This window comes from Ambystoma mexicanum, chromosome 3q (genome assembly GCF_040938575.1).
Source record: "Ambystoma mexicanum isolate Mex_15411 chromosome 3q, UKY_AmexF1_1, whole genome shotgun sequence".
Classification (NCBI taxonomy): domain Eukaryota; kingdom Metazoa; phylum Chordata; class Amphibia; order Caudata; family Ambystomatidae; genus Ambystoma; species Ambystoma mexicanum.
Genome location: NC_090926.1, coordinates 1,059,558,009 through 1,059,576,681, shown reverse-complemented (window position 1 = coordinate 1,059,576,681; position 18,673 = coordinate 1,059,558,009).

Sequence of the window (18,673 nt, the reverse complement as noted above, 5' to 3'; positions counted from 1 at the left end):
TACGATCTTATGGGACGATCGCCAATGGCCCACATGCCCTTACGCAGTACTAGTGGCTAGGAGCAACATTTCGAGCTTTCAGCTGGACTAGTGCCTACCTAATGGGACGGCCCTGCGGTTCTAGGTGCTTCCATGTTGCCTTTTTGAACGTGAATGTAGCCCCTGTGTACCATGGAGGAACAGGGCGTCACACAAGAAGAAGCTGGTCATTTATTGCGGATGCAGCCCACAATTATGAGATATGATTTGGAGTTCATGACCTAATAGCTGTATGGCCCGGGTGATTTTGTTGTGCATTAAATTTTGATTATGATATTGACCGTGTAGCGTTATTCTTTGCAAGTAATGTAGCATATTCCTATTTGTGGAGCGATGTATTGTGAGGAGATCTGCTTTGGGTTCGGCCTTCTGAGTATAGTTGCGTGGTACTGTACTGGGCGCGTTTGCCTACGAAGGCCAGTAAGGTCAGGGATAGGGGCTGCAATTATGTCTGTTTTGATGATGTCATGCTCATGGGAGGGGGATTGGCTTTTGTGTAACAGATGCCGGTCGGCCAGGTGGATTGGTGGAATGATGTGATTTTCAGAATATGGCTGGTCACAGGTGCCTGTGTTTGCGTGCGTTTCTTGGAGGGAGACTGAGGTCATGTCCATTGGAATAGCTTCTGTATTCGTGCCATCTGTGCCCTGCTGCTCCCATTGGCCCCTCTTGAGATGTGCCTGGCTGCTCAGTCACTCTGCCAACTTGTGTGGTACATGCTTATGCTGCTGGTTGGTTTGTTTACTGGCAGGAGTACAGGGCTGGTGCAGTCTCACTCAGGATACTGCTTTGTATGTTGCCTTGCACTGGTGTCAAGCGATGGGGGGCCTGTTTTTGTTTGTCTCAGTTTTCAGTTCATGTTGCTGTACTTGGAGCTTCACATGCCTGTGCTGCATCAGTACGGCAATGGTGCCATGGCTAATATGGATGGCCACTCACAAGGCACTTGGAGCCCCTACATTCATTTGTTCGTTGGCATGCATGGGTGACTTGTACATTTCACTGGTTGCATTGTGTGACTTCATTGCACCTACGAGGAGTTGTGCAATGTGGCCAGGGAGTGGTGTACAGGCACTCAGTAGGGCCTTTTACGGTTGGTTTGCGATGCCGTACTTCTCACCATGGCGGAATGGTACTTTCCGCCATGCTTGATGGCGTTAGGTACATGTCCGCTAGGGTCAGAATTCCCGTACCGTTGCGCCATGGTGGTAATTACGGTTTCGCAGTGCGCGCGTGCGCGTACTTGGTGCAGTTAGCGTTGGCGTTCACTACGGTGTCGCTAATGGCATCGTACTTTACGGTGACGGGTCATAATCGCAACGGGCGGTATTCGATGGCGGTATTGCATTTCTGCCATCGTTTTTCGATTTCCGCCAGGGTCGTAATGAGGGCCACTGTCTATGTGAGGAAACTAACATCATTATCACACACACCTTTGTGGGAACTTTAACATAAACCTCACACACCATCTATGTGAGGACCTGGACATCAGTATCATGACATACAATATATATTGGTACTTCAACATCACCAACATCAAACACCACATCTATGGAGACTTTAACATCAAGATAATCACACACCATCTCTGTGGGGACTTTAACATCAAGAAAATCAGACATCATTTGAGTGGGGACTTTAATATCATTATTACTACATACCATCACTGTGGGGACTTTAAAGTTATTATAAACACACACCAGCTCTGTGGGGACTTTAACGTAAATAACACACCATCTCTGTGAGCACCTGGAGATCAGAATCATGGCATACAATATATATTGATACTTTAACATCACCAACATCAAACACAACATATCTGGAGACTTTAACATCAAGATAATCACACACCATCTCTGTGGGGCCTTTAATATCATTATTATCACATTCCATCTCTGTGGGGACTTTAGCATCAAGATAATCACACATCATCTCTGTGGGGACGTTAACGTAAATATCACACACCATCTCTGTGAGCACCTGGAGATCAGTATCATGACATACAATATATATTGGTACTTCAACATCACCAACATCAAACACAACATATCTGGAGACTTTAACATCAAGATAATCACACACCATCTCTGTGGGGACTTAGCATCAAGATAATCACACACCATCTCTGTGGGGACTTTAATATCATTATTATCACATACCATCACTGTGGGGACTTTAAAGTTATTATAAACACACACCAGTTCTGTGGGGACTTTAACATAAATATCACAAACTGTCTTTGTGAGGACCTGGTTATCAGTATCATGACATACAATATATATTGGGACTTCAACATCACCAACATCAAATACCACATCCATAGAGACTTTAACATCAAGATAATCAGACACCATCGTTGTGGGGACTTTAACATCAAGATAATCACACACCATCTCTGTGGGGACTTTAGCATCAAGCTAATCACACACCATCTCTGTGGGGACTTTAATATCATTATTATCACATACCATCACTGTGGGGCCTTTAAAGTTATTATAAACACACACCAGTTCTGTGGGGACTTTAACATAAATATCACATACCATCTTTGTGAGGACCTGGATATCAGTATCACAAAATACAATCTCTGCTGGGACTTCACCATCACCAACATCAAACACCATGCGTATTAGTACTTTATCATCATGTTAATCACACACCAACTCTGTGTGGTCTTTAACAACAGTATTATAAAACAACATAGGAATGCTGTCTTAAACACGATTATTCGTACAAACCATCTCTGTGAGGATCTGAAATCAGTATCATGACAGACAATCTCTATTCAGACTTCAACATCACCAACATCAAACACCATTTTAATGGGGACTGTAACATATTCGTCATCAGACCAATCATAGAGAGATGTTTCAGTGGACAAGATGGTGACTGTGAAACAATGAAACCTGTATTCAAATCTCTGCTTCTCCACCTGACCACATTGTGTGATGCTGAGCCATTCACCTAATATTTCAGTTCCCCAGTTCTCCTTTCTGACACACTGAGTTTTTTGTAATATGGTCGCATGACAGATTTAGGAAATGTTTAGTGAGGTTCTTATGGAAAATACACCACCATTACAATCCATCTATTGTGTATACCTACGGTGTGGGTAGGTACACATATGTAGAAATAGAATTGTGCAATTTACAAAGATGCCTATGAAACAAACATTTAGCTTTTGCATAGGGATACATTCAATTCCAAATAAGAATAATTAAGTCCTCACAAGGATGGTAACACGCGTTCAGGTCCCCACAGAGATGGTACCGGACACGCGATTAAAAATTAGCATTTTTGCACATTTGAAGCTGGATCCTATATTAGCATTTTTTTCTGAATATATTTCTGCTGTTAGCATATTTTTAAAACATTGGGAAAGGTTAGTCCCCACAAGGCTGGTTTCCACACATAGTCCCCACAAGGTAGGTAAAACGTGTGTGTGTGTGTGTGTGCGTGTGCGTGTGCGTGTGTGTGTGTGTGTGTGTGTGTGTGCACGCACGAGGTGCTTGGTGGCAGGCTAGGCTTCTATGATAAAGCAAGCATGATAAGTGTTATTACGTGTATAGACTGTCCTACATTGGAGCAGCCAGATTGGATGTGTTTTTTTATTGTGGCATGGCATTTTTGGAGTATATTTGTATGTAGAGTTTCTGGTATATACCGGCAAATACAGCTTGGACATATTTCCTTATAGTATCATTACTGGCATTATGCCCGAAGCAAACATGAGTATGTTTCTATATGGGAATACTGGCATACATCGGTGCAAACAGCATGGAAATATATGGGCTCATGCTCGCATGAAAATGTTTTTTATGCTGGCTTACATTGCGGGAAAAGGCATCATGAAAGTGCATTGGCAAACACTCCTGTGAACTGTTGGGGACTTGCATCTATTGAATTTTTTTCATCAGTTACCCTTCAAATCCGATTGCAAACTGTCTGGCTATTTACAGAATTTTTCATAAAACGTGTGCTAAATAATGCACCATTTTAACTAATTATTCAAAAAATGTGCTTGGCTCGGTCCCTATGACTACGTTCGGTCGCTCTTGCATATTTGTGGCAAATATTTACACCCCTCCAATGGAGGTTGGTACAGGGGGTCAGGCACGGCACAGCAGTTTGTTTCTACGCATGGTGAAATATTTAAGCTTTCACAAAAAATCTACTTACATCTTTCACCTAGTGTAGTGCCTGCGTGCCTCTGCAGCAGCATGATTAGCTGGGCATTGCCCAGACGTGCTGTTCCACGCTGGCCCGCAAAGTTGTGGAAGTCCTTGCTTTGTTGAGGAGCTTGGAGGAGGGGTACTCCACATAGATCGCAGGCGGCCCCATAGTTTGTGCTACGATTGGTCCCAAACCACAGTTCCCCTCTCAGCTTTATGACATCCTCAAAGCTCAGCCCTTCTCGACGTTCCACGCCACGAAATTAACTTTTTTGTACACTTGTCTTTTCCCTCCACGACTATCGCTCCTCTTTCCCATTGGCCTTCCTGCTTCTAAACCTGCCCCTCTCCGCTCCATTTTAGACTCGGCTATCCACACCGTCTGTGGTCTTTCCCCTCCTACTTCTATCACTCCTTCTTTCTGCGCTCTCTCCAGTCTACCATTTGAACATTGGTTTCTTTTACACTTTCTCGGCATTGTCTTCAATGGTCAAGTCTCTTCCCAATCTTTTCTCTTTACTTTCTTTTTACGTTCTGTCTCGTCCTCACGATCAGAGTCTCACTGCCTCCTCGCTGTCCCTAAGCCACGCTGTTCTCAGTCTCGCTTCTCTTCTTTCTCACTCCTTGACCCTAAACACTGGAACTCCGATTCTCCCCATCTCTCCTTTTTTCTGTTGTCATCTTTAAACCTTCTTTCTCAATACATGCAAACAAACATCATCCTTCAAAGATTTGCCTGCACTGCCATCTAGAGGTGTTTTAGTAGATTTACGTGACAGCAAAAGCGGGATATTGGAGGCAATTGACATTTCTTTTTTTCCGTTGTAATGTTACATTAATTACATCTAATGAAATAAGGGTGGGGAGGGGAGGTTACCCTTGTACTCTCAACCCCCACCACTGGCCTCCCCTCCTCTGCATCACCCAATTCGTATCTCATCATTTAGACTGGTAAGATAGCTCATCGGGTTGTGCGCTCGCTGCTGCAATCTGAGTGTGATCTGCAGCTCGCAGGTTTGAATCCCGGCAAAGCCAACTCAGCCTTTCATCCTTCCGAGGTCAATAAATGAGTACCAATTTCGGTTGGGTGATATTGTATGTAAATATGTGCGCTATAAAGCACTTCGGATTAAGGCACTATATAAATAACACATAATTATCATTGACAATGCACTGTAATAATGCACCCAAAAGTCTGTCATTATCCTATTAATGCCCTCAAACACGTTTTACTAGCTACTCCTTAACACACTTACATTCCCTCCGCTTTAGAACACTTTATTTGTTCCTATACTTCGTTCTACACTTTGTCCATTTCTGCAGCTTTAAATGGCAAGCAATATATTTTTGGCTCTTTTTTATCCAACGATAATTTTCACACCAACAATATGACTGGGCTCCAGCTTGGAGTTATTGCTGACTTCGGCACAATATGGAGTAGCCGGAAGGAAAACACTTAAGACTGCTTCAGATGCTCAGCAGTGCCAAGTTGGCGATCCAGGCCAGAAAGTGTTACAGTTGAGTGGGGCAGAGTTCACAGTTATCTGGGTAACCAAGTCGCTGTTGCATAGCGGGCAAGTTTCCATGTTCCATGAATCTTTGAGCCAGCCGTGGTTTTTTTCTGCACCTGTAGGGTAAACCCAAACCCCGATCGATAAAAAGTCACTCCACAAGGAGTTAAAATAAGTGCACAGTTTGCAAGAAAGAACAAAGTTGTATTGCATGCAAATATGACTGAGAGTGTCAGTCAGTCAGTCTGTCTGTCCGGTGGAAGTGAAAACTGAAACCACGCTCAACACGCCCATTTCAAGGTACATTTTTTTATAGCAGAAAACCACACATTAACATATGTAAAACATATCAGATACAACATAATCCCACGTTCCTCATTGGCTAACACCTATGCAAAAATATAAACATTCCTTATTGTTCATCACCCCATTGGTCGGGCATATATAAGTACAACCCCTTACAAAATCACATAATTGTGCCATGAACAAAAAACATGGTAACATCATTGGTCCACTACATTCAGGTACTTTGTTGCAATAAGGTACTCTTCCTATTGGTCAGGGTAACTTTAGTGATGTGTAAAGCCCTGAGAGCACCAATCAGGGAGCTAGTGGGAATAATGAGGTCAACACTGCCTGGTAATACAATGGCTACCTCATAAGACCAGACAATTTGGCACTTCCGAAAGGATTCTTCAATCTTTCAGCTGTATCCTGTTGGCATCGCCTCTTGCAATACCCAACTGAGAACATGTTGAACCCCTAGCAGGCCTCCTGCTCACTCTCTCTTGGAAACTGGGTGCTTTATAAAAACAGTCGAGACACTGTTCTTGGGAATTAATTTCTCATATTTATTTACTCTATTTGCTCAAACACCTGTAATTCAAATGGACCGTCCACTTCTCAATGGGGGCCATAGTCCTCCAGATTCTAGCTCCACATCCTTGCAGTGCCCAATACCAGGCCCTGTTCTCATAACATTTGTCCCTCACAGCAATAATCATCTGAAACCAACATTCCTTTCCCAGCTCTTGTGCACTGCTCAACATGACACAAATAATTTGCTAACTGAACTGATATCATATGAGGCTTCGTTAGACCTTCAGCTATGTTTGAATATTGGTAGGTTCCCAGTCCACAAAGGTTTAGACTTTTTCTATAACTTACCATCACACTGCCTGCCAAGTGTCCCAGTTCCAGGGGTGACACCTTGGGCCTTTCTTGGTGTGCGCTTCCAATTGCATTCTGGAACTTGCAGTTTGGTTTTTCCCATTGCAAGGGTGAGACTACAAGTCCCATCATGCAGTGTGCTGGGATGCAAGTGCAATGCCCTAACCATGGAATTAGGGTTAGGCTTCAAAAATCATATTAGCAAATAGTGCTGATCATTTAGTGTCAGTATTTTGCTGTTTGGTTTGGCAGTTCTGCACACATGTTATTTGTAGTTAGTGTTGACATACTTTTAGCCTTACACACAGAGCTTGACATAACGAAAAGAGGAGCAACAAATGTAATGATGTTGCTTATATATTCAGAGGTTAGAGCTAGGGCGTGTTTAATAGTTTGCAGCTACTCTATCTTTGGAGCATTTTGGGTCGGTCTAGCCTTTTCCTACTAAGGTATGACATTTTTTTCTTGGGCATCTACAATAAAGCAATCCTGTTATCTGTTGTTATGTGGCTAGACTGACAATTTGGGGGTAGCCAGTCTAGCCATTTCTTACTGTTGCATGATGTTTAATTCAGGGCATCTATGATAAAGCAAATATGTTATTACCTGACTGGACTGACATTTTGGTGCAGTCAGTTTACCTATTTCTTTGCCATGGCATGTTTTACTGCTCATCTTTAATAAAGCAAGCGTGATAAGTGTTATTACGTGGTTAGAGTGGCATTTTGGTGCAGCTACTCTATTCCTTACTGTGACATGGCATCTTTTAACGGACATCAACGAAAAAGTGATAAATATGTTTGGTTACGTGTTCATAGTGGAACAGAAAATTGGATGTTGCTGTGCCTGGGCAGATGGCCTCTTAAAGCCTTTCCACCTGGATGGTGAAGCCCTTCCAGTGTGAGTTAGGATTATCCCACATGGATGGACCAGGTGGGGTTTTCCTGGGAGATCCTCTGGCAATGCTGCATCCCTTACGGTTGACAAACCTGGCTTCTCGTCTGTGAGACAGCATTCTGGTGTGGCTTTCACTTAAGCATATTTTCTATTTTATTTTTATTTGTAACAAAACAAAAGTATAACATTCAATTTAATGCAAACTGTAGAGATACCCATTTAAGAAGGCGAAGAACAGAAAACAAGACTTCTCCTGGTGTGCTGCAACACTCTGGAACAACCTTCCTGCTAACATCGGCCTCCCTCCCTCCTGCCACTCAGGAAAGATCCGAAGACCTCACTAGTCACTGAACACTTCACTCATACATGAGGACCAGAGACTGAAGAGACAATCCTCCCCCCACATCTATAGTCCACTCACATTATTGCACAGTGCTTCTCATCCCACCCCCACACCCCCTTTTTGTCTTGTGGCACCTTGAAACACCATTTGCTGTACAGGATCTTATAAATACTCAATAAATACATTTAAGAAAAAAGATGTACCAATGTTAACAGGCTTTGAGAATGCCACATTTCTGTAGATAAGGCACAGTCAAATTAAATGGTTTGCCAAAGATCATACACTTTGGTTGAGCAGAGAAGCTGGGCTATCACAAAAACTTCCGGTTTGTTGCTATGCCTGGTTTTAAGAAAACATGAATATTCATATTAAAGCAGGCTTTCGAACTAGCAGACATAAGAGATGAAAACTAAGCTTTAAAAGGAGAGTGTTATTATTGCTTGCTTTAATTTTCTAGTAATAAGGAGTTGGTAGATAACTGTAGCTGTGTCTGGGCTTTTGGTCCAAAATCTTCCATCACAATTCCAGTTTATAATAACAGGGCAGCTCATCCATAATGGGCGAGTTGGTGCTGAAATGTCAGAACCGTTGCCCATCATGGAGGAGCCACTCCAGCCCAACTCTCCCACAGCTGCGTGTTGCAGCTGATGGAGCGCTCCTGGGTTGGCTTGAACTGTCAAATGGAAACACATTTTCCCTTTGACAGTTCTGTTCCCAAATGGGTAAAAAGGCCAAGGGTGTTTTGCTTCCCCAGCCCTGCATGGTCTATTGGGGATGTAGAGTGGTGAAGTGAACTGCACATTTGTATGTGAGAGGGTGCGCTCCTGCACCTCCCCGCATATAGAAATGGAGGGAAGGTGCAACGTTAGCAGTGCTCCGGCTCTTCAGCGCATGTGCTGAAACTATGAAGCACTCTGTGCTTCCTGCTCGTGCCTCTCTGGTGGGCCGCATGCTTTTGTGGGCGCAGTGAAGCAGAGTCCGAACTGGGATGCATGCAGGTTTGCATTTTCTTAATTAATGTTTGTATTAGTGTGTGTGTGTGTGAGTGTATGATGTATGAGTGTGAATGAGTGAGTGAATGCTGTGTGACAAGTCAATCCGTACTCTGCAAAAAAAACTCTCAAAAGGACCCCATGGCTGACAGGTAAAGGTCAGTTAGCAAAATGGAGTTCCGTGCATGGTGTGCTGGCAGCCCTGGAGCTACAGGTTTGGTACCCCGTTTGTTCTGAAGGCTGGGTCCTGAGGGCGACATTATGGACACTGCGGGTGGTAGAGAGAAGAGGAGGTAGAGGGCAGTACAGTTAAATTAAATGCTTTTATTTTCGATTTGCCCCAGAGTTGTGTTCCGGTACATAGGGAAGCATGCGGCTGGCTTTCTATTGGTAGGATAAACTCGTCCCACAAACGTCAGCATTTGGCTGGCTTTCCATTGGGAGGCCAATCTCTCCCCACAGAGGTCAGCACATGGCTGGAGTTCTCCACTTGTAGGATTATCGCGTCCCACAAAAGTCAGAACTTGGCTCGGCTTCCCATTGGTAGGGTAATCTCAGGCAAACATCAGCATGTGGCTGGGCTTCCCATTGGTAGGGTAATCTCCTCCCACAGACATCAGCATGTGGTTGGGTTTCCCATTGGTAGGGTAATCTCCTCCCACAGACATCAGCATGTGGTTGGGTTTCCCATTGGTAGGGTAATCTCCTCCCACAGATGTCTGCATGTGGCTGAGCTTCCCATTGGTAGGGTAATCTCCCACAGACATCAGCATGTGGCTGGATTTCTCATTGGTAGGGTAATCTCCTCCCACAGACATCAGCATGTGGCTGGGTTTCCCATTGGTAGGGTAATCTCCTCCCACAGACGTCAGCATGTGGCTGAGTTTCCGATGGGTAGGGTAATCTCCCACAGACATCAGCATGTGGCTGGGTTTCCCATTGGTAGGGTAATCTCCTCTCACAGACGTACGCATGTGGCTGGGCTTCCAATTGGTAGGGTAAACTCCTCTCACAGACGTCCGCATGTGGCTGGGCTTCGCATAGGTAGGATAATCTCCTCTCACTGACGTCCGCATGTGGCTGGGCTTCCCATTGGTAGGGTAATCTCCTCCCACAGACGTCAGCATGTGGCTGAGCTTCCCATTGGTAGGGTAATCTCCTCTCACAGACGTCCGCATGTGGCTGGGCTTCCCATAGGTAGGGTAATCTCCTCTCACAGACGTCCCCATGTGGCTGAGTTTCCCATTGGTAGGGTAATCTCCCACAGGCATCAGCATGTGGCTGGGTTTCCCATTGGTAGGGTAATCTCCTCCCACAGACGTCAGCATGTGGCTGAGCTTCCCATTGGTAGGGTAATCTCCCCTCACAGACGTCCGCATGTGGCTGGGCTTCGCATAGGTAGGATAATCTCCTCTCACAGACGTCCGCATGTGGCTGGGCTTCGCATAGGTAGGGTAATCTCCTCTCACAGACGTCCGCATGTGGCTGGGCTTCGCATAGGTAGGATAATCGCCTCTCACATACGTCCGCTTGTGGCTGGGCTTCCCATAGGTAGGATAATCTCCTCTCACAGACATCAGCATGTGGCTGGGCTTCCCATTGGTAGGGTAATCTCCCACAGACATCAGCATGTGGCTGGGTTTCCCATTGGTAGGGTAATCTCCCACAGACATCAGCATGTGGCTGAGCTTCCCATTGGTAGGGTAATCTCCTCTCACAGACGTCCGCATGTGGCTGGGCTTCCCATAGGTAGGGTAATCTCCTCTCACAGACGTCCCCATGTGGTTGGGCTTCCCATTGGTAGGGTAATCCCTCACAGACGTCCGCATGTGGCTGGGCTCTCCATTGGTAGGGTAATCTCCTCTCACAGACGTCCTCATGTGGCTGAGCTTCCCATTGGTAGGGTAATCTCCTCTCACAGACGTCCTCATGTGGCTGGGCTTCCCATAGGTAGGGTAATCTCCTCTCACAGACGTCCGCATGTGGCTGGGCTTCCCATTGGTAGGGTAAACTCCTCTCACAGACGTCCGCATGTGGCTGGGCTTCGCATAGGTAGGATAATCTCCTCTCACAGACGTCCGCATGTGGCTGGGCTTCCCATTGGTAGGGTAATCTCCTCCCACAGACGTCAGCATGTGGCTGAGCTTCCCATTGGTAGGGTAATCTCCTCTCACAGACGTCCGCATGTGGCTGGGCTTCCCATAGGTAGGGTAATCTCCTCTCACAGACGTCCCCATGTGGTTGGGCTTCCCATTGGTAGGGTAATCTCCCACAGACATCAGCATGTGGCTGGGTTTCCCATTGGTAGGGTAATCTCCTCCCACAGACGTCAGCATGTGGCTGAGTTTCCCATTGGTAGGGTAATCTCCCACAGACATCAGCATGTGGCTGGGTTTCCCATTGGTAGGGTAATCTCCTCCCACAGACGTCAGCATGTTGCTGAGCTTCCCATTGGTAGGGTAATCTCCCCTCACAGACGTCCGCATGTGGCTGGGCTTCGCATAGGTAGGATAATCTCCTCTCACAGACGTCCGCATGTGGCTGGGCTTCGCATAGGTAGGGTAATCTCCGCTCACAGACGTCCGCATCTGGCTGGGCTTCGCATAGGTAGGATAATCTCCTCTCACATACGTCCGCTTGTGGCTGGGCTTCCCATAGGTAGGGTAATCTCCCACAGACATCAGCATGTGGCTGGGCTTCCCATTGGTAGGGTAATCTCCCACAGACATCAGCATGTGGCTGGGTTTCCCATTGGTAGGGTAATCTCCCACAGACATCAGCATGTGGCTGGGTTTCCCATTGGTAGGGTAATCTCCTCCCACAGACGTCAGCATGTGGCTGAGCTTCCCATTGGTAGGGTAATCTCCTCTCACAGACGTCCGCATGTGGCTGGGCTTCCCATAGGTAGGGTAATCTCCTCTCACAGACGTCCCCATGTGGTTGGGCTTCCCATTGGTAGGGTAATCTCCCACAGACATCAGCATATGGCTGAGCTTCCCATTGGTAGGGTAATCTCCTCTCACAGACGTCCGCATGTGGCTGGGCTTCCCATAGGTAGGGTAATCTCCTCTCACAGACGTCCGCATGTGGCTGGGCTTCCCATTGGTAGGGTAATCTCCCACAGACATCAGCATGTGGCTGAGCTTCCCATTGGTAGGGTAATCTCCTCCCACAGACATCAGCATGTGGCTGAGCTTCCCATTGGTAGGGTAATCTCCTCCCACAGACATCAGCATGTGGCTGGGCTCTCCATTGGTAGGGTAATCTCCCACAGACATCAGCATGTGGCTGAGCTTCCCATTGGTAGGGTAATCTCCCAAAGACATCAGCATGTGGCTGAGCTTCCCTTTGGTAGGGTAATCTCTCACAGACGTCCGCATGTGGCTGGGCTCTCCATTGGTAGGGTAATCTCTCACAGACGTCCGCATGTGGCTGGGCTCTCCATTGGTATGGTAGTATCCTCCCCAGACGCCAGCACGTGGTTTGGTTCTCCCTTAGTAGGGTATACAGTGGCTCTGTAAGTAAAGGTGCTGGGGTCGCTGCAACACCCCCCGCCCCTCCTTTCAGCTTAACATTGCTGGATAGAAATCCTCGCAGATTGGCTAGCAGCTCCGGCATTGCACGCACGCACACACACCAGCTGCCTGCTTGTTCCCCATCAGTGCAGGGCCCTGGGCCACTGCACAGACTGCCTTTGCCTAGTGCCAGTCTTGCTTGTATCTCCACAACAAAAATGGCTGCTCATGCATGCAGACCAGCATCTTGTCGAACAGTACTTCCATTGCCACCCTGTCATTCCCCACTGTTTTCTGCGTTCATGGGCATGTCTGGTGGAGGAGAGCCAAGATATGGCCAGGCCTTCAGGATGAGCACACAAAAGGTCAGCTTTAGGCTGAAAGTCAAAACAACAAACACTGCCTATGTAATTACCATCGCCAAAGGCATAACAGCTAGTTGCCATAGCTGCCAAGTAGCTTCTGTCATGCTTAATACATTCTGGCAGCCCATACTACTGAATCAAAGGTCTCTGCTGGAACATGTAGACCCAGAATTGTAATAGGCAAAAAACAGCCAAGTACCCGAATATAAACTGTAGGCATTCTAAGATCGGACTGACTGAAAGTGCCACAAATGAGAGTGGGATATGCAAAATAACTATGATCACACTTACAAAACTGATGCAATGTAAAACGACAGCTTTGGAAGGCGTTAAAATAGCTGTCTGTGATTGAATGTGACAATTTGAGAAATATAGAGACCGAGAAAGGTGTATATGGTGACTGTATCTGGAAGTGACATTAAATGGAAAGTAATGTCCATAGCAGATGCGAGTACCTCCAGAAATGAAAGCAAATGATTGTAGTGGAATGTGACTTGTGCGTGAATAGAAATGGCTGAGCAGGACGCCCTGCAGCACCCTCCCCTCCCCCCAGTAGAGCTGAGTTTTGGTGCGGGTCTTGGGGACTTGGAACTGGAAATGTGAAATACCTGGTTATTTGTTTAAGATGGTGTGACCCCTGGAGTGTGATTTATGGAGCGCTATGCAGGCCCCTCTACTTAGTAGTGATGGCGGTAACTGTATGTGTGGAAGAGATGACGTTGTGTGCATTGGGAGCTGCCATAGCAGCCTGGCGAGGGGAAGCTGGGGCTGTGCCTTGCAGACCCACTGCAGAGAGGGTTGGAGATCCTCGGGCTTAACTGGGCCCCCAGGCATGCTCTTTGTGTGGTAATAGATGGCCTCAAGAATACACAGAGAGCAGTTTTATGTTGCTTTATTAACCTTTTTTCAGTCTAGCTCCATCAGGAACTTTCTAAATTATCTTCTACCTTTTGTCAGTAGATGCATTTCATCTGGGATTCTGTTTTTTTCCTTTCTCTCTCTTTCTCTTTCTCCCCCTCTAACAATCTATGCACTTCTCCCTCCAAGATATTCCCTCACTCCTTCTCCCTTTGGCTGCACTTCTTCCCTCTTCTCTACTAACCTTTGCTCATCTCCCAATCTCTTCTCTCTGTCTCGGTCTCTAGGCTCCGTACTCTCTTTCTCTTCTCCCCTCTTCCTCTCTCTACTCTCAATCTTCTACCTAGGCACCCACATCCTGATCTTATCACACACTCTTTGCATATCTGCTTCAATGATGGCCTCCACCTGCTTAACTCTGCCCTCCCCACTACTACACTGACTTGCATTCTCGCCACACCCTCCTATCAACCGCTCTCTCCATCAACCTGTTTCTCTCACACCATACTTTATCTGCACTCCAACAAAACACTGTCAGTCTCCTCACCACTGTGCTCCACAGTCCGTCCTCCAGCTGTTCTCTTGATCCACCACCACTCCACTTGATCTCACCCAAACAGCTTTCAATTTCCTCTGTGCAGACTGGACTTCTACATCCCAGACTACTCCCTTCTAACACTCCTGCCATCTTCCATTGGTCTCCCTGGTCACAACCATATTGCTTTGCAGAGGGACAGTCAAGCCTGGCTCAAGCCCTTATGTCAGAAATAGTACTATCAAGTGTAGATCAGTAACACAGACACTTGTGTCAAGAGCACAGCCATATAAATACAACAGTGTCATTGACTTTGCTCTTGAATTGCTATAAGGCAAAAGATCATGAGACTTGCAGCCTACTTTCAAGTTCAGATTTTATGACTACTAAAGGTAGCTACATCAAGCACACCTCATATCAGAGAGGGTTATTTCAAGGTCAGGGACGTATATCAGTGAAATTCCCAAAATAAACAGAACTTTCAAGACAGACCACCTTTAAGTCAACAGTCTTATACTAAAGAACGTTATGTTTTAGTCCCAAACGCTTGGAAACAGGCAGTTGTATGAACAGATAATGTTCCAGTAAAGCTCTTATTTATAGTTGTACCAGAAAACAATTTTAAAAAGCAATTATCTTCCTTCGACCCATGTCAGGAATCTCATATTAAACAAATTGTATTACACCAGGAAAGAGACTGTTCTAGCATGGAAGCCTAAAGAGACTGACCAAGTAACTGATTCTACATAAATAATGTAATCAGGGAACATCGAATGGCTTTCTTCATTATCCCACAACATATGTTAGGTGTCTGTGTTTTGTCATATTTTGTTTTCCAGATATGAACAATGGCATTTGATGCATGTGGTCATATGTTAAAACTGTTTTAGACTGCTTATTGTGGTGAAAGCTTTATTTTTGACACAATAACTCGAGGACATTTCCTATGACTCAATATGCAGAGTAGCATTAATAAATGACACTGTATTCTGAGAGGCTGTATTGCATGACACAGTATATCTATAGAGCAGTATTGTACAGTATGCACAATGCTTCCAACTAGATTATTTATTTTACCGTATTTCTCATGGTGTTTTTCTATCGCCACATCTTGGCATTACTTCTGTCATTGCAGAATGAGAGCTTCTGAAAGGCGCCATCTGTGCTAGTAACCTTGTTCCCTGATTTAGTTTAGTTTATTTATTTATAGAGCGCTCCAAGCCCTTAGGCAACTGGGCGCTAATCTTACATGTTACGAAAATGCAGTTTATAGAACGTATACAGCAATAAAACAGAATTTACACAATTTACAGATATACACAGACACCAACATTAGGTGCGAGAATTAAAGTCTTTACAAAGATTTACCCTATGAAGGATATTTCCAAGGAAATGACTGTCAGTACATGGTTAAGCGATGGGTCAGGATTCTTGCTCATAGAGCCATACTTTGGTCTTTTTCCAGAATAGGTGGCAAGACGGTTCATCTCGTAAGGAGAGAGGGAGCGTATTCCATTTTTTGCCCGTGAGGACAGGAAAGACAACCCCACCTGCTTGTTGTTGCTTGAATCAAGGAATGTTGACACACTGCCTCATGATCGATCTAACAGGCTGTGTAGAAGTGTGGTGGGAGAAAGTGTTAGACAAGTAGCTAGGTGCTTGGTTGGAGAGGCACTTATGAGTAAGGGACAAGGTTTTGTAAGTTATTCCTTGGTTGATATTGAGCCATTTTAGCGAGTGTCTAGTTTCAGAGATGTGGGGATACTTAGCGCTGCTCGAATGGCGTTGTTTTGCAGCACTTGCATTTTGTTGAGAAGTGCCAAGGTACAGTGCATTACAATAATCCATCTTAGAGAGGACTAAGGCTCTAGCTAGTGCAATGCAGTTGGCTGGAGATAGATAAGGTTGGCAAACTGTGATGAGCTTGCAAGTATAGGCAATTGATGAGGCCATGGCGTTAAGTTTGTCTAGTTAGTGTTAATGCTCAGTCTAGGTAGACTCCTGGTGTTTACCGCATTGGCGACTTTGATTATGTTGCTGTCAATGTTGAAAGAGGAGAATAGTGCAGCCAATTTATTGAACTTGGTAGAAGAGCCCAAGAGGAGCAGCTCTGTCTTTCCATTAAGACATTTTGTCTTATCATCATTTAGACAGAGCCCATACTTCACCATCCAGGCTCGTATAATGAGGTAAATGTTGTTGAGTGTACCACTATCAATCAACAGTGTAGTCACCAGTAAGGGGGATGAGTATCTGTGTGTTGTCCATGTAAGGGGTAGGTGACACGCAGATAGTCAAGCTCATCAAAAAGTGGTTTGGTGAATACATTGTAGAGAGTAAGAGACACACAAGAACCTTGGGGCACCCCACATGTGACGGTTGTAGGTGGAGCAGAAGGTGCAAAGACCCTCTAGATCTATTGTTGAGTAAGGATTCAATCCAGGCGTTGGCTTGGACTGAGAGGTGCACAGCTGTTGAGAGGTGTTTGCATACAATGTTATGGTTCACCAAGTGGAATGCCGCTAATAAATAGAGTAAAAGAAGCACAGCCAAATTGCCTTGATCTTTCAGTGACTGGATTTGATTCTGAAGGTCGATGAGGGCAGTTTCGGTTCTGTGTCTGGGTCTAAATCCGGATTGCCACAGTCCTAATAAGTTATTGGACTCCAGGTGTGTTGTATTTGCAGGTAAGCGGCGCGATCAAGTATTTTTAACAGAATAGGAACCGTCATGATGGGTCTATGGTTGGCTGGGTTGTTTGGGTCTATGGACGTTTTTATTTAAGAGCGGTAGTCCCCAGGCATCTTTTAAGTTGTTGGCTACTGTGCTAGATTTAAAAGAAGCGTTAATGACCGATGTGATGACAGGGGTTAATTCCTTGGCAGCTTCCTTAACAAGAGGACCAGGACAAGCGTCTCCCTTGCAATTGGACATTTTGACTTCTTTAATGGAAAGCTGTGAGAAGTTGAATTAGGGTAGTGTGTTACTAGTTGTGGAGTGTGGGTTCGGGATGGGGTCTGCATTGGAGATGAGTGATTTCTTCATGACTATTTTGTTTTGGAGCATAGTAATTTTGTCCTGGAGTGCGTTCTGTAGATCAGTACACCATTGGGTGTCTTTAATACACGTGTCTCAAAGATTCAAACTAGGCATACGTTGTGCCTGATGTGTGTGTATACTTTTGATGGTTCTTGGAGTGTACTACTGTGTCTATGATGGAGGGAATATAGGATTCATTTATGAGCTTCCTTAAGAGGTATTTGCACAACACATCAAATTAAAACACATGCAACTTATTCTCTTTGATATTCAATATTCCGAAACAATTTAGGGTGTGTTTTGCTCAATCGCCAGACTGGTGTAATCAGTAACCCATTTCGATTTTAGACTTATGATTAAAGGGAAGTGCTGTGAGTGGCCAGCACCCCCCACTTAAAAAATTGGTCCAGCACCACTGTAGGGTAATCTCCTCCCACAGACGTCAACATATCAATAGAAAGCAGAGTCATATGCTAACTCCAACAGATGTCAGTATGTGACTGGGTTCTCCACTGGTAGGGTAATCTCCTCCGACAAAAGTCAATATATGGCTGGGCTTTCCATTGGTAAGGTATTCTCCTGCCACACAGGTCAGCAAATGGCTGGGTTCTCGATTGGCAGGATAGTCTCCTCCCACAGAGGTCAGAACTTGGCTGGAATCTCCATTGGTATGGTCATCGCCTCCCTAAAACGTCAGCATGTGGCTGGGCTCTCCATTGGTAGCATAATCTCCTCCAGCAGAGGTCAGCATGTGGCTGGGCTCTCCATTGGTAGCATAATCTCCTCCATCAGAGGTCAGCATTTGGCTGGGCTTTCCATTGGTAGCATAATCTCCTTGCACAGAGGTCAGCATGTGGCTGGACTCTCCATTGGCAGAATAATCTCCTTGCACAGAGGTCAGCATGTGGCTGGGCTCTCCATTGGTTGTGTAATATTCTCCCACAGGGGTTCCCACAACCTTCTAAATATTTCTCCCCGTCTCGCCATTTCCCAGAGAAGTGTGATGCTGCTTGAGACAAATCTCCCAAAAGAAGTCTTCGCAGACTGAATGCAAATTAAAGGAATGGATTGTCTCCTAAACGAGGTCCAAGTAGAAGTAGAGTTGCAGGAGGCTGTGGAAGGTATCCATTCAATTAAAGTAATACTTGCCTCGAGGCATGCAGATATACGACTCCTGACATGATGGGCAGGCGTCCAGCATGGTGTCCATCTCTCAAAGGGTCCATGTCCACCCAAC